Below are 14,958 nucleotides of genomic sequence, written 5' to 3'. Positions count from 1 at the left end.
GCCCTACCCTCTGCCAGCCTGCCCAACCTCCCTCCCTACTGCTGCAAGACACTGCTCCATGGTGGGCCTCCTTGCACTCCATTTTAATTGCATGCTCTTTCCAAAGCCCAGCAGAATCATGGTAGGTTCATTGTACTTTTGAGCACCCATATAAGGGAAAAGGGTGTCAGACTTTAAGGCCTTTACCATTCACTTTATAAATCCCAATGAGGTCAGCTCTAACTCCTTTCCTCTCCGGACTAAATAATCCCAACTTTATCAACTATATTTGTCATGTGTGTCTGGAGTTTTTCCAGTCTCAGCTATATCTCTCTTAAGCAAAGGTGGCCAAAATGGAACAGATGTTTCTCCCACAATCACCTTCATTCAAAACAGGCATTAGGAGAATGCTGCTGAAAAATTCATACACATTAAAAACAACTAATGAACAGTAAATTGTACAGTGCTTTGAAACAATGAAACAAGCTTGAACTAGTGTCACACAGTTCAAGTTAGACAAAGGTGTCTTTGATTCTTAGCCCTAGGGTGAAGGATTTTTTTATAATTGTCTCCTCTGGCTCTAATTTTCATAGTAAACAGAGAAAGGGCACTTCAGACTAGTACATTCCAGTGGGCTAAAATACCTTGCCAGTATATTCAATATACCTTACATGAAACAGTACATGAGAGATTTTTTAATCTCCTCATCACTATTTTTAATGCATTCATTTATTCCTAAATGGACAGCTGTGGAATAAATTTAAAGTTAATTAAATGTTTTAATGATATTTTTTTTTAAGGATGAACATTCAAGGACCTGTTCTGCACTGTATCACTAGCATCTAGAGTTCATCAGAAAATAATTTTTTCTACGTGAAAAGTTTCAATGAAAAATGTTTTAAAATGAAAATGAGAACTTTTCACAATAATTTTGGTTTAGCTGAAAAGCAATTTTTCTGCTGAAAAAATGTTTTAATGAAAATCTTTTGACAAGCTTAGCTAGCGGTACACTGGAAGCACAGTGGACATTAAAATTAAAGGAGAAAATAATCGCAAAGTTAGAAATGTAAACTTAATACAGAGACATTCACAGTTTGTGTTGGGCTCAGATTTCACTGCAGTATAAGTTGCTCACGAGTCTGCAATTAAAAGTGTGCACTGTGGCATCCCTATATCTAACAGGCAAGTATTCAGCAATAGAAGAGCTTGTTTTGGAACTTCTGCCTTCACTTTACTCTGATGTACTTTTGCCTTAAATTGAGAATGGCTGCATTAAGCAAGCTCCGGTGTTACCTTCTCAGCTCAGTGAGTAGGGCTCTGAGATGCCTCATCCCCTCAATCTGATGAAGGGGCTACTGCAGTCCAGTGTGCTGAGCTGAGAATAACCCCCCCGTCCCAAGCACTCCACACTTGCTCAGGGCCACCCAGAGTGGTGGGGGGGGGGCAAGTGGGGCAATTTGCCCCAGGCCCCGGGTCCTGCAGGGCCCCCCACAAGAATATAGTATTCTATAGTACAGTTGAACCCTGTTGTCAATGAAAAATGTTTTAAAATGAAAATGAGAACTTTTCACAATAATTTTGGTTTAGCTGAAAAGCAATTTTTCTGCTGAAAAAATGTTTTAATGAAAATCTTTTGACAAGCTTAGCTAGCGGTACACTGGAAGCACAGTGGACATTAAAATTAAAGGAGAAAATAATCGCAAAGTTAGAAATGTAAACTTAATACAGAGACATTCACAGTTTGTGTTGGGCTCAGATTTCACTGCAGTATAAGTTGCTCACGAGTCTGCAATTAAAAGTGTGCACTGTGGCATCCCTATATCTAACAGGCAAGTATTCAGCAATAGAAGAGCTTGTTTTGGAACTTCTGCCTTCAATTTACTCTGATGTACTTTTGCCTTAAATTGAGAATGGCTGCATTAAGCAAGCTCCGGTGTTACCTTCTCAGCTCAGAGAGTAGGGCTCTGAGATGCCTCATCCCCTCAATCTGATGAAGGGGCTGCTGCAGTCCAGTGTGCTGAGCTGAGAATAACCCCCCCGTCCCAAGTACTCCACACTTGCTCAGGGCCGCCCAGAGTGGGGGCAAGTGGGGCAATTTGCCCCAGGCCCCGGGTCCTGCAGGGCCCCCCACAAGAATATAGTATTCTATAGTATTGCAACTTTTTTTATGGAAGGGGCCCCTGAAATTGCTTTGCCCCAGGCCCCCTGAAGCCTCTGGGCAGCCCTGCACTCACTCAGTGTTAGAAAGGTTTTAAATGACAAATTGCATTAGTCAACCTTTTTGCTGTTGGCATTTAAAAACTTGTTGCCATGGAATTTCAGATAAAATAAGAATAATGATTTTGTGTGATAGTGCATCATTACCTGAGACCTGCAATGCTTGAGCAATCCCAGTCCTCATTAAGACAATGACTCTCACAATGTGATAAGATGCTGAAAACGGTGACATTTCATAAGAATATGTCACAGGGAAATGTAAATGTATCATGGAAGGGTCAGATACTCAAAATGTTGGAAATAATTAAATCCATGGCTTATTACATATGGGCTAAGTCAGATATTCACTCTTGCTTATCAGGTTTTATCAGAGTAATCAATTTAAGATAGTAGGAAAGAATAGGTAATTCAAAATGAAAGTCAAAGATTATATTAAAAGGAAAGGTTAGCTGGTGTATTTCTAAGAGCAGTCAGTAGCTATTTTTAATTGCTATGTAGGAGTATCAGGAGGATGGCATATAGAGAACTCTAATGATAGGAGGAGTATGGACTCAGTTGGGATTTTTAGCCACTGGCTAAGACAGGGGTTGTTTACAGAATTGCAAAATGACAGATGAAATATTGGCAGGGAGTTCCCAGGGGAAGATGTCTGGTGGACCATCCCTTAGCACACCTACCACTGGGTAACCAACCAGCTCTTCTGGGTGGTGAGGGGTTGAGAAAACCTGTCGCCACTTCCTTTCTGTCCCTCACAAGAGATATTAGGAAAGAGCCAGTGAGACCAGGAACTGCAATTGTGCCAAGCCCTTCTGTGGGAGACTAAAATGAGGTGGAAGACTCCTCATGTCCATTGTTGTGCTGCTATAATGTTGTGCATTCATAATCTGCCCTTAATTATTTTAGAATTACAATTGGGAGCTTTGACTACCACAATTCACAGACTTCTGGAGCTCATTTTTTGCCCTAATTTTACTCCATATAAAGTTTCTCTTATTGAAAGTAACCCCCCCACCCCACCTTTGAAGTGCAATGGATAACTAAACTGTGGGACAGCCTGCAGAATGCAGTAAACCTGAGAGATTTGTGTGTGTCTGTGTGTGAGTGTGTGTGAATTCATGAAGCTTGTACAGGGGATGTATACCACTTGAGTACAGATCAATAGTCACTGCAGGACTCAGAGGATCTGGTGGATCTGTGACTATGTGGATACATTGGCCAACCCTATTTTCTCCATGTCACTGGGGGATACATGCTCTGTAGATCTTACTGGCAAAGTCTGTTTGACAAGAATGATCAGGAAGTCCAAGACCTGATTGATCTGAAGCGCAAGGCCTTCTGTGCTTGGCAGAATCACATCAATTCCAAACAGAAGCAATATATCCACCATCATCTCAAAGCTGAGGTTCAAAGGAAAACCCAGGACACGAAGAACAAGTGAGGGAGAACAAAGTGAAGGAGATCCTACAACTCGCCGACATCTACGACACACAAATTCATCGATACCACCAAAACCCTTGATGGTCCCAGCACCGTAGGGATCCTCAGATCCAGGGATGGAGCCAACCTCCTCAGGGACAACGAACTGATCAATGCACAATGGAAGGAATACTTTGGAGATCTCCTGATTTGTGACTCCAGTGTTGATGAAAGCATCTTTGACTTAATCCCTAAACAGCCTATCAAGAATGACCTCAGAACCCAACCACCATTTGCTGAGATAAAGACCGTCATTAAACAGATGAAGAACAATAAGGCATCTAGACCTGATGGAATCCCCACCAAAATCTTCAAAAAAGGAGAAGTACTGGCTCACCAGCTTCATGTCTTAATCCTCAAGATTTGGAATTAAGAAGAAATCCCAGCTGATTTTAGGGATGTCATGATTGTGACCATCTTCAAGAAAGCAGACAAATTGGATTATGGAAACTATTGAGGAATTTCCCTGTTGTCCACCTCCGGAAAGATTCTTGCCAGAATTCTCCTCAACTGGCTGCTCCCCTTGGGTGGGGAAATCCTTCCAAAATTGCCGTGTGGATTCTGACCATCTCAAGGTACCACTGACATGATCTTCACTGCCAGCCAACTTCAGGAAAAGTGCCGCAAGCAACATCAATCTCTGTACATGGCATTCATCGACCTCACAAAAGTATTCAACTCCATCAATTGTGAGTGTCTGTGCAGAATTTTCCTTAGATTTGGATGCCTGGTAGAATTTGTTGCTGTCCTTTTCCTCCATGACAACATGTCTGTGAGGGTCATCAGCAGTGGATCTGAAATGGACCCCTTCCTAGTTAAGACAAGAGTTAAGCAAGGCTGTGTCATCACTCCAACTCTTTTCTCCATCTTCCTTGCTGTCATCCTTCTTCTCATCACTGACAAGCTCCCCTCTGGACTTGATATCCAATACAGAATGGATGTCAAGCTCTTCACCCTCATTTGCCTCCGATACAAGACAAAGACTATCACTAAATCAGTCATTGAACTCCAATATGTGGATGACTGTTCCCTGTGTGCCCACTTGGAAGAAGATCTTCAAAAAATAGTTGACACTTTCTCTGAGGCCTACAGCCAACTCAGCCTCATGCTCAACTAAAGTACTCTACCAACAGGCTCCGAATCATCAGGATCCTGCTCCCATAATTCAGATAAATTAAGTGACCCTGGAGACAGCAGATATCTGTTGTAGAAAACTGATGTTGATGATGAAATTCAACATCACCTTCAATGCGCCAGTGCAGTTTTAGGACACCTCAGAAAACATGTCTTCGAAGATTCTGACATCAAGAATCAAACCAAGCTTCTCATGTGCCAGGCCATTGTTATCCCTGCTCACTTGTATGGTGCCGAAACCTGGGTCATGTACAGTAGACACCTCAAAGTTCTTGAACGATGCCATCAACAGTGCTTCCACAAGATCTTCCAAATCAAGTGGGATGACCGATGCACCAGCATCAGTGTTCCGTCCCAAACCGAAACCTTCACACTGAAGCTATGATCATCTACCACTAACTCTATTGGGCTGGTCATGTTCTTCGAATGCCAGAAAATCAACTCCCAAAGCAGGTTATGTTCTGACAACTGAGGCAGGCAAAAAAAAACACTTGAAAGACACCCACAAAGCCAATATGAAGAAGTGCAATATTGACATAAACTCATGGGAAACCCAAAGTCTCGAACAACCAAAACAGAAAAGGATCTTGTGGCAAGGATCCCAGGATTTGAGAGTCAACAGAGACAACAGGAAATGGAAAAATGGGAAAGGAAGAGAGAATGTGCTGCAGCTCGACTCAACAATCCAGATCCACCCTTTCCATTGGGAAATGTCTGCCCCAATTGTGACAAGATCTGTGGATCCTGGATCAGTCTCATTAGCCACCTGCGGATCCACCAGCGATAACTGGCTATCATTTTATGGAAGACAATCATCCTCAAACTTGCCGATGACTGGCAAAGTGGAGCTGTAGTAATGGTTCCACAGTCACTCCGCAATGTGTGTCTGTGGGCTCTATTGCCCTGATGGTTATGGGATCTCCTAGTGCCACTGGTGCAAGAGACCCAGCCATGGTAGAAGGCAAAAGATTTGTTCCATGGTAAATCACATCCAATATAAAGAGAACTCCTTCCTATCCTCTCAGGCCTTTTTTGGCTTAGGATCAGAGCTATTTTCCCTCCAACATCTTTCCCCATTTCTCAATGTGTCCATGGGGACACTCTTGAATCTTTTTCCTCTATTAAAAAAAGGTATTACAGCAACAAAACAAGAGAATAAAACCTTTGCACACAGAAGCAGCAACCTAAAGCTTCCTTTTGGCTCTCAACACAGAAATTAAAAAGATCCATCCTGACAACTTTACACCTCAAAAATAAAAACATACATGAGCTTTATTTTAAACAGGTTCTCAAAAAATCAGTTGCAATTATTTCTTCATTAGTCTGTACTGAAGTGCCTAGAAGAAAACTAACCTTTTTATTTTCAACTTTTCTAAGACCTCTTGAGCTCTTTGGTTCTCCTCTCACTTCCAGGAACAGATTTTAAACTTATTCCCCTGAAGTCAGAATTTCAGAAAAAATTGGCAGGCCTCACAGGGTACCTGATAGCCATAGTAAGTTGTTAGAAAGGTCACCCACACATCTATTACAGGGTGGAGGGATAGCTCAGTGGTTTGCTCATTGGCCTGTTAAACCCAGGATTGTGAGTTCAATCCTTGAGGAGGCCACTTAGAGATCTGGGGCAAAAATCAGTACTTGGTCCTGCTAGTGAAGGCAGGGGGCTGGACTTGATGACCTTTCAAGGTCCCTTCCACTTTTAGGAGATTGGTATGTCTCCAAATTATTATTATTTTATTATTAAATCAATAGTGTTGCATATCAGATAGCCAATCCTAGCCATTTTAAACTAAAAGTGCCACAGACAACCTGCTGATATAAAATATAGTGGATAATGCTGCTTTGTACTATCTATTTCATTAATATCCTCAAGAATATGCTTTAAGGGAGTCTGGGTTAAGAAGACAGGCAAGTGACATTAGAAATATTTTATATAAAAGTATTACCAACAAATGTCTTCATTCAGAAGCATTTTAAGTTTAACCTACAGAGCCTGATCCATTGAAGTTAACAGGAGTCTACTGACTTCAAATGGACCTTGGATCAGCTCATTGGCCATGACATACTGGGTTACATGAGTAACACATAAAACCTAATATGCTTTAGAGGAAGGTGCAACAAACCCAGTAGTGGATGATTATAAAATAAGCTGCCCCACAGGGTAAGTTTCTACTTAACCTACCTCAGTGATTGCTTTATGCCCTAAGTTAATTGTTGGACAGAAATCAAAGCACAGCAGCAGCTGCAGATATCCCTTTCCCACTATAAGAATACCTTGAGTTCAATATGAGCTTCAAAATTGTAGCTGCAAAAACTATTCGCAGCAAACAATGTGTCAAATTCAGCCCTTTTTTGGTCAAAATTTGAAAGATCAAAATCAAAACTGTGCCTTTAAAAAGCATAAACCTTACTTCTGATTGCTGTACTTTCACTGCTGACCAAAGAATATAATGATCATTTCTATCAATACTTGACTTTTCTGAAAAATTCAGTTCTGTTGTCCTACATGTTTCCCTTAAGGGGGAAAAAATGGAGGAAGTTCTATTTGCTCTGCTTGGTTAAAAGATTAATTAGTGCTTTCCAAATATCTATCTTTTCATGGCTTTGTCTACAGGAAATAACATAACATTGGAGGATTGCATTTTATTACATTTACATCCATCATGTGATTTCAGTCATTGACTAAATATTTGCACATTGCACCAGCTACCTTGTTTTGCATTATTTCTAAGTGAGAACCTTATTTACCAAAGACAGTCAGTAAAGGCCCATCCTACTCCTAAAAATCAGTTCCAAGTTGTGTATTTCGCAAATCAGAATTTGTAACATATTTAGGCATAACAGACACACTAACAGGATATGAACTTTGTTTTACAATGATATACTGCCAAGATTTTTACATCCCTGTATTTATGACGTTGACTATATTTCATTACCCTTTTCCTGATATTTCACTGCTTCAATTCTACATTTTAACAGAGGTGTCTTCTAGGGAGGAAATTTATGGAATAAGCTGGATTTCTTTTTTCTGCAGCTCTGAACTCTCTAGGCATCTTTTCCATCTCTGTCACTCTTCTTGATGAAATGGATCATCTCCCTCTTCTGTCTGTAGCTCTCCACAATATCTCTGGAGAGTAAAAAAAAAAAAAGAGAGAAAGGTAGAAAGCAAAGCTGCTAAAAACATAACAAAAAACGTCAACTAATTTAAAAGTGAATGTGCCCTTTAAAAACCACAACATCTCAGTCTGTTCAGGATGAAGACTCTCCATAATATCTTGGCATGTGCTCATAAATTCATACTTAAGGCCGGAAGAGACCTTTCTGATCAAGTAGTCTGACCCTCAGTATATCACAGACCATTGAATTTTACCCAATAATTCCTGCATTATGCCCAGTTACTTGTGGTTGCGCTGGAGCATATCCTTTAGAAAAGACACCCAATCTTATCTTAAAGATTAAATGTTGGAGAATGCACCACATCCCTCAGTAGGTTGTTTCAGTGGTTAACTTCCTTTACTGTTATAGTTCCAAAGTACAAGATTCTATTTAGCTGACATCTTCCCCATTTTCTGAGGATGGGCTTGAAGAATGTGGGCTCTTTTTTAACATCCACTTGGAAGCAGCAGCCAGAACTTTTCTCCTCATAGTGCTTCGCATAGCTATCGAAGAGCATATTTTTTCTGGACCATTTGCAGGGAAAAGGCTAACCTTACCCTACTTACTGTGGTTTAGGAATGTATGTTCTGAGTGTCTTTCATTCTGGTTCCTCTTCTTCTTGAAGTACATAGGCAGAATGGAGACTAGGGTGGCAATGAGAGTGTTAGGTAGAACAGGAAGTGTTCTTTAGATCCACAGTAGAGTCCCTGCTCTGGCTACATGCTTTAGGCAGAACCAGAAGTGCTGATTAAAAGAGATGTGGACTGACCATTTTCAGTGATGTAACACCATTGGCATGACTAGAAGTGGCAGACCACTAGTGTTCTATTTCAAAACAATAAAATACCAGGACATTGATTCACCTCCTTTCAGCCTCACTACAAACCTGCTTGCAAATTTAACATTGCCTTGTGGTGTACTGAGATACCCATCATGGTCCACACGTGCCACAGTGTACTGTTTCTTCTTCAGACTTTGTTCAAAAAGTGTTTCTGTATTAGTGAATGAGGGGAAAATGAGCAATTTGCTTGGCTTTACTCATATTAATGATGTTACAAAATATCCAAAAGCCAATAAACACAGTGAAATTGCAATAAAAATGGTGGTGTTTGCATTTCAGGACATTTTCAGAGGTTACAGACAAATTATCATGCTACAAGCAGAAGTTTTTTCAAGTGATCATGTACATTTCAGTTAATGAAGAAAAGGACTTTCCAATTTTTTCCTTTCCATTATTTTCTGTCAATATATACCATATATCCTCTTACATGGACAGAATTGTTCATCTAAAACAGTGGTTTTCAAACTGCAGGTCGTGATACAGTACTGGGTCACGTAATGTAAGGTATTGAGTCTCAGCGGTTCTGGTCAGAACTGCCGACCGGGCCATTAAAAGTCCCATAGGCAGTACTGCTTGGCTAAAGCAAGCTACTGACATCCTGCTGTGTCCCAGAAGTGGCCAGCGGCAGGTCCGGCTCCTAGGCAGGGGGGCCCATGGGGCTCTGTGTGCTGCCCCTGCCCCGAGCACCGGCTCCACACTTAGTTGAGGGGGGGGGAGGCATCAACAATTTCCTTCAACTGAGTTGCCAGAAAAAAAGTTTGAAAACCACTGATCTAAAATCATTCAGTGGGGGAGTTATAAACTCTAATACTTTCTTTTGTAATGAAAAGTAACATTTTATGGAAGCGGATGTGGAATTATATATTGCATCTTAAACCCACAAAAATTGAATATATCAGGGAATTATATTTTGAAAGCTGGCTTTCAAATCTACTCCAGATGCTGGGGACACTAATTTAATATTTAGTTTAAAATTAACATTTTTATAGAGAAAGCTTGAAGAAGCTCTTAGTGAATATATTAAAACAAGATATTTTATTTTCTGTTAAACTGACAGTGCAATTATTCCTTTTAGACATGTTACAAATGCTTCATATGAGATTGAATGAAATATTACTTTTTCACTTTAAATAAAACGCTAATAAACTTTCTGTGCAGGGCTCAATCCAACACTGCAGTATTTGAGTTCACTTTGCAGTAAGAGTGTTGTAAGATTAGTTATTCCGAATGCACCTGTACATTGGTAGAATGTAGAACTTAAACTCTGAAAGCTCATAAAGCCTAAATCACTTTTGAAAATGGGACTTGGGTACTTTTAAAATTGTACCCCTTAATCGCATATTTAAAGTTAAGCATATGCTTCAGTGCCATCTTGAACAGGGATGAACTTAAACATACACTTAAATGTTTTTCTGAATTGGGACCTTTAAGATGACTTCAGAATTAAATTGACATTAAAAAAATTTCCAAGCTCAGGATTCAACTTGGGCCTAGTGTGCTGTCTGCACAAGTCTGCCTTCCTAAAGAAAGGCTCTCTTGAATAGCCACTCTAATAACCCTTCCCTTGAAAACCCACGTAATGGGGAAGAGGAACTGAGCTGAAGTTCTCCCTCAGGCCAGGCAATTATTCCTTCAAGGTATAATGGTGCTACACATTTGTAGCTAACCATCAATGTATGGATCATAAGATTTAGAATGTGCAGAACTCCAAAATACTGTTGAAGTCTTATAGGAATTAGTTAAATATTTTTTGACATTCATAATTTTTACTAAATGTTTTGGTAAATGATAAAATGGGGCAAACTTTTTGCAAAAATGTCATTCCATTTTCAAACTATATGAAATAATGATGGATAAGTCTCAGCGTTTTCTTACCTGAAACATATCTGAGCTTTATTGGGGCTGGAAATTTTGATTTTTTTGTTGTGAGATTTTTAACACTTGGTTTTTGCTGGACTTGAAATACTGTGAGTTTTGCTGGACTTGAAATACTCTTGTGCCGTTTCCACAATTATACGTCCTGCAGGTAGCTGACATTAGGGCCTACAGAAGTATGCAACCAAAAATGAAAGTGCATGTGTAAAAGGTTATAGAACTGTTTTGAACAAAATAGGTTCCAGTACATGTAATTTTTTTGCAAAGTTTCAGGTGAGTATCTAATTTATCCACACTATTTCACTCACCCTTGTTTTATGGTAGGATTTTAAAGTTGTATTTTCATTTTCAGAAAAAGTTAACAGCAAGTTTATCTGGTTAGTTGCTGGTAAAAACAAGTTGTTCATGACTGTTTTTCCTCTATTAGAGATAAAACACTTTCACCATTCTAGAATCTACAACTCCTTCCACTTCCACTTTGTAATTCTTTTTCTGTATTGGTGCTGACAACTTGTTTAGCAAGTATTGGGTATTGACAAAGCAGGGAACAGGAGATAACCATTCAGAGTGGACTGAGAGAAAAAAAAAGTATGTTGGAAGAGCAGCAAGTTGGTGAGAACATGACTCCAGGGTACACATTTACTTTCCACATTTATAAAATATTTTCTCAGGAAAAGCCAAGTGAAAGGCAGAGTCAGCTGGCGAACTGGCCAATTAACTGCTTTACCACTACCCCCAAAAATATGCCACTCATCTCAAACCAGACTTTAAGAGGTCCCAAAAATTATAGTCTAATGACAGTTTGCCATCTAATGTCTCAATTCTACTTTCTACTGAACAGGTATCTACAACACGCAAAACATCCTCATAACTGGGACCGTCAGTGGGGGTCTCACTGGTGGGAACAAAAATTGATCTTTTACCACTATACATGAAGCTCACCATGCATCCTCTACTGTAAATCCCTCATCCGGTAAATTTATCCATGATGGGCACCATGAGGGCAGACGACTATGTGATAGATTAAACAAGTCTTTAATTAATTATAGATGTGTCACATGATGCAATTTTGTCATGACCTTTTCTATGCTTTCCTCTCTGCAAACACTGGGTGGAGCAATATTGCAGAGAACTGGTAACCATGGTAGAGGAGTAGATTTAAGTGTGCCTGGTGGAATTTAGTTGAACATCGATCATCTTTGTGTGAGATGAGCGAGCCCATACTGGAGCTCAATACTCCACTGCTGAATAACAGAGTGCCAAGGCTGAAGAGCGTAATGTTTGGGCATTGGCATCCCATGCCATTCTGGTCAGTTTTCCGAGCAGGTTTTGACCTTAGTCACTGTCTTTGTAAGATGGTCACAATATGAGAGAGTTCTATTCAATGTGACACCTAGATAGACCAGGTACGAATCATGCTTTATTCACTAACCATTGAGAACTATGTTCAGCTCTCTGCCTGCTTGTGCATGATGTAAGTGGAAGACACTCAACACAGTATTACTTCCACTTGGTATCAGGTGCTGAAGACCCAGATCACACACTTCCCTACTGAGCACCCTAACCTGCAAGCAAGGCTAGGAAACCCCTGACACTTAAAGCAATAGCTTGCAATTTAAATACAGTGTTCTTTACACCACAGAGACCATTTAAATTTCCTTGGTCTAGCTCCATTTGGGCTTGCTGTAAAAGGTTTTTCAAGATAAAATTACCTCAAACAAAGAAATACAAATCTTTGATAAAAAAAAAGTATTTTCCTCCCAGGCATCTTTGCTAGGGTGTAGCCTTCCACTCTTCCACCACAACCTGGAGGATAGGTCTCAACATCTCAATCCTTTCTCCCCAGTGCTAGGAGAGACAAGCAGTCCTCCCCCTACTAATGCGTTATCCTCTCAGAGAGAGGGGAGGGAGCTTTTAGTGCTCTTTCTCTGCCCTCCCCCCACCCCCCTTTTTTTTCTTGGTTGGTTGGTTGGATTATTGATTGATTGGGAGAGAGGGGAGCTTTGCCCCACCCTATACTACAAGGCTCCTAGCCCCAGGTCCTTAAAGGAAACTCCCTGAGACTTGGTCTTAGAATATTAGGGTTGGAAGGGACCTCAGGAGGTCATCTAGTCCAACCCCCTGCTCAAAGCAGAACCACTCCCCAGACAGATTTTTGTCCTAGTTCCCTAAATGGCCCCTTAAGGATTGAACTCACAGCCCTGGCTTTAGCAGGTCAATGCTCAAACCACTGCTGTCCCCAGGGTCTTTGTTTGATTGAAACTGTTTGTAACAGGGGTAGCCTGGATCCCATTCCCAGCCCCATTAGATAGGTCTTTTCCTTAAAGGGCCAGTATACCCCATTACAAGAATGAAAAAAGTCATAGGCCCAATTCGTAAGAAACAGCATATTTCATCTTTCAGACTTATTCAAAAGGTGAAAAGCCAAGCAAAATGAAGACTGACAATATTCAAAAGGGAGTATAGTATAATCGTTGCTACTTTCACTGGTAGGTTGGTAATTTGACGTCCAGTGGTCAATCGGTATGTTAGTGAATTTGCACAAAATACAGAGCATGAAAAACACCAACACTTAACAGAAGCACCATGTGAAGGCTGTTGCTTTTTCCCAAAGGGGAGTTTGTTTATACATTAAAAAAGAAAAAGAAAGAAAGAAGAAGAAAAAAGTAAAGAAGAGATGGAACCTTGAGACTAGGGCCCTGATACAGCAACGTAGCTAAGCACATGCCTAACTTATACACTTTGGCTACACTTGCATTTCAAAGCGCTGCCGCGGCAGCGCTTTGAAGCGCTAAGTGTAGTCAAAGCGCCAGCGCTGGGAGAAAACTCTCCCAGCGCTGTCCGTACTCCAGCTCCCTGTGGGGAATAACGGACAGCGCTGGGAGCGCGGCTCCCAGCGCTGGGGCTTTGACTACACTGGCGCTTTGTAGCGCCGCAATTTGCAGCGCTGCAGAGGGTGTGTTTTCATACCCTGCTGCAGCGCTGCAAATTTGTAAGTGTAGCCAAGCCCCCTAGATAGTTTCACTGAATATAAGGAGACTACTCACATGCTTAAAATTGAGTACATAGTTAAGTACCTTGCTGAACTAAGGTCAACAATTGCATCAGCATTTACCCCCCCCCCCCGCCCACACACACACACACACACACACACACTTGAAATCAGCCTTGGCTAAAGTCTTAATTGCATCAGAAAGCAACAGAGGTGTGATCAGAGTTTGTTTGGATCTGTAGAAGCCCTGTTGTGAACCCTTGCTCTTTCTGGATTATTAATGAATGTTATCAGTTTCCTGTTTAAAGTATAGTTCAAGTTCAAGCCTAGCTTGCTGGGGTAAGACACATGGTATTTATGTTGTGTCCCTGACTGGCCCAGCCAGTGGATTTAAGCCAGTTTCTCAGACAGAGAGGGAGCATCTTATTTGAACTTTCTGACTCAGCTGGAGAAGTCAGAACAATTTATTTTCTTCTAGTCCCTGTGTCTGACTCTAGCAGGCAGATGCCTAGTACATTATTTATCATCATATTTAAATCCCTCCGTTATTGAGAACTGCCTCCTTAATAATGTATGATATCTTGAATCAGAATTATTAATGCCCTATGTTGGATGGAAGACGTCTCCCTGAGTAGAATTCTGTAGTTGCATCAGCACTGAGACTAAACCCTGCTTATCTTTGAGGTGAGCTAATCAACTAGTGCAAATAGCCATCAGCCAAAAGCCTCACCTATAGTTTTGCAACAAGATTCAACCCGGGGAAACTTGTTTTGTGGTATAGTACTGTGAAACTTTCCAAACTTCAGGGCCAGTGAATTTATGTGAATAGGATCTGACAAAATTTGTGAACTGCTTTTGCAACACAAACTGGAAGGGTTTGCACAGCTGTGCGTGATGCACAAATACTCATAGTAATTGGGTTGATTTGTTCAAAGGCCTTGAGCTATTCATTTGGTGATGAATCATGACTAGCCTATCATACTCACTCACCCAGCCTTGACATTGCAGTCAGAATTTTCATTATTCCTTCCTAGAGGCATACCCACAAACCTTGTTCTCATGGGTTTTCACCATGCAAATTCTCATTTGTTGCTATGGGAATTGGGGATCTAGAACACCTAATACTGCACTGACACTCACAGTTAAGGTCAGGAAAGCATTTTTAGGGACACTTGAATGGCCAGAAATGATGGATAAAGTAACAGTTGGAAATTTTGCTTTAAAAAATTAATCATTTCTTTATTTCAAAACCGCTTTAATCTTATGGCCTTACCAAATCATTTATTATTGC

Source organism: Mauremys reevesii, linkage group 3 (genome assembly GCF_016161935.1).
Source record: "Mauremys reevesii isolate NIE-2019 linkage group 3, ASM1616193v1, whole genome shotgun sequence".
NCBI classification, from domain to species: domain Eukaryota; kingdom Metazoa; phylum Chordata; order Testudines; family Geoemydidae; genus Mauremys; species Mauremys reevesii.
Note: the sequence above shows the minus strand (reverse complement) of the source record.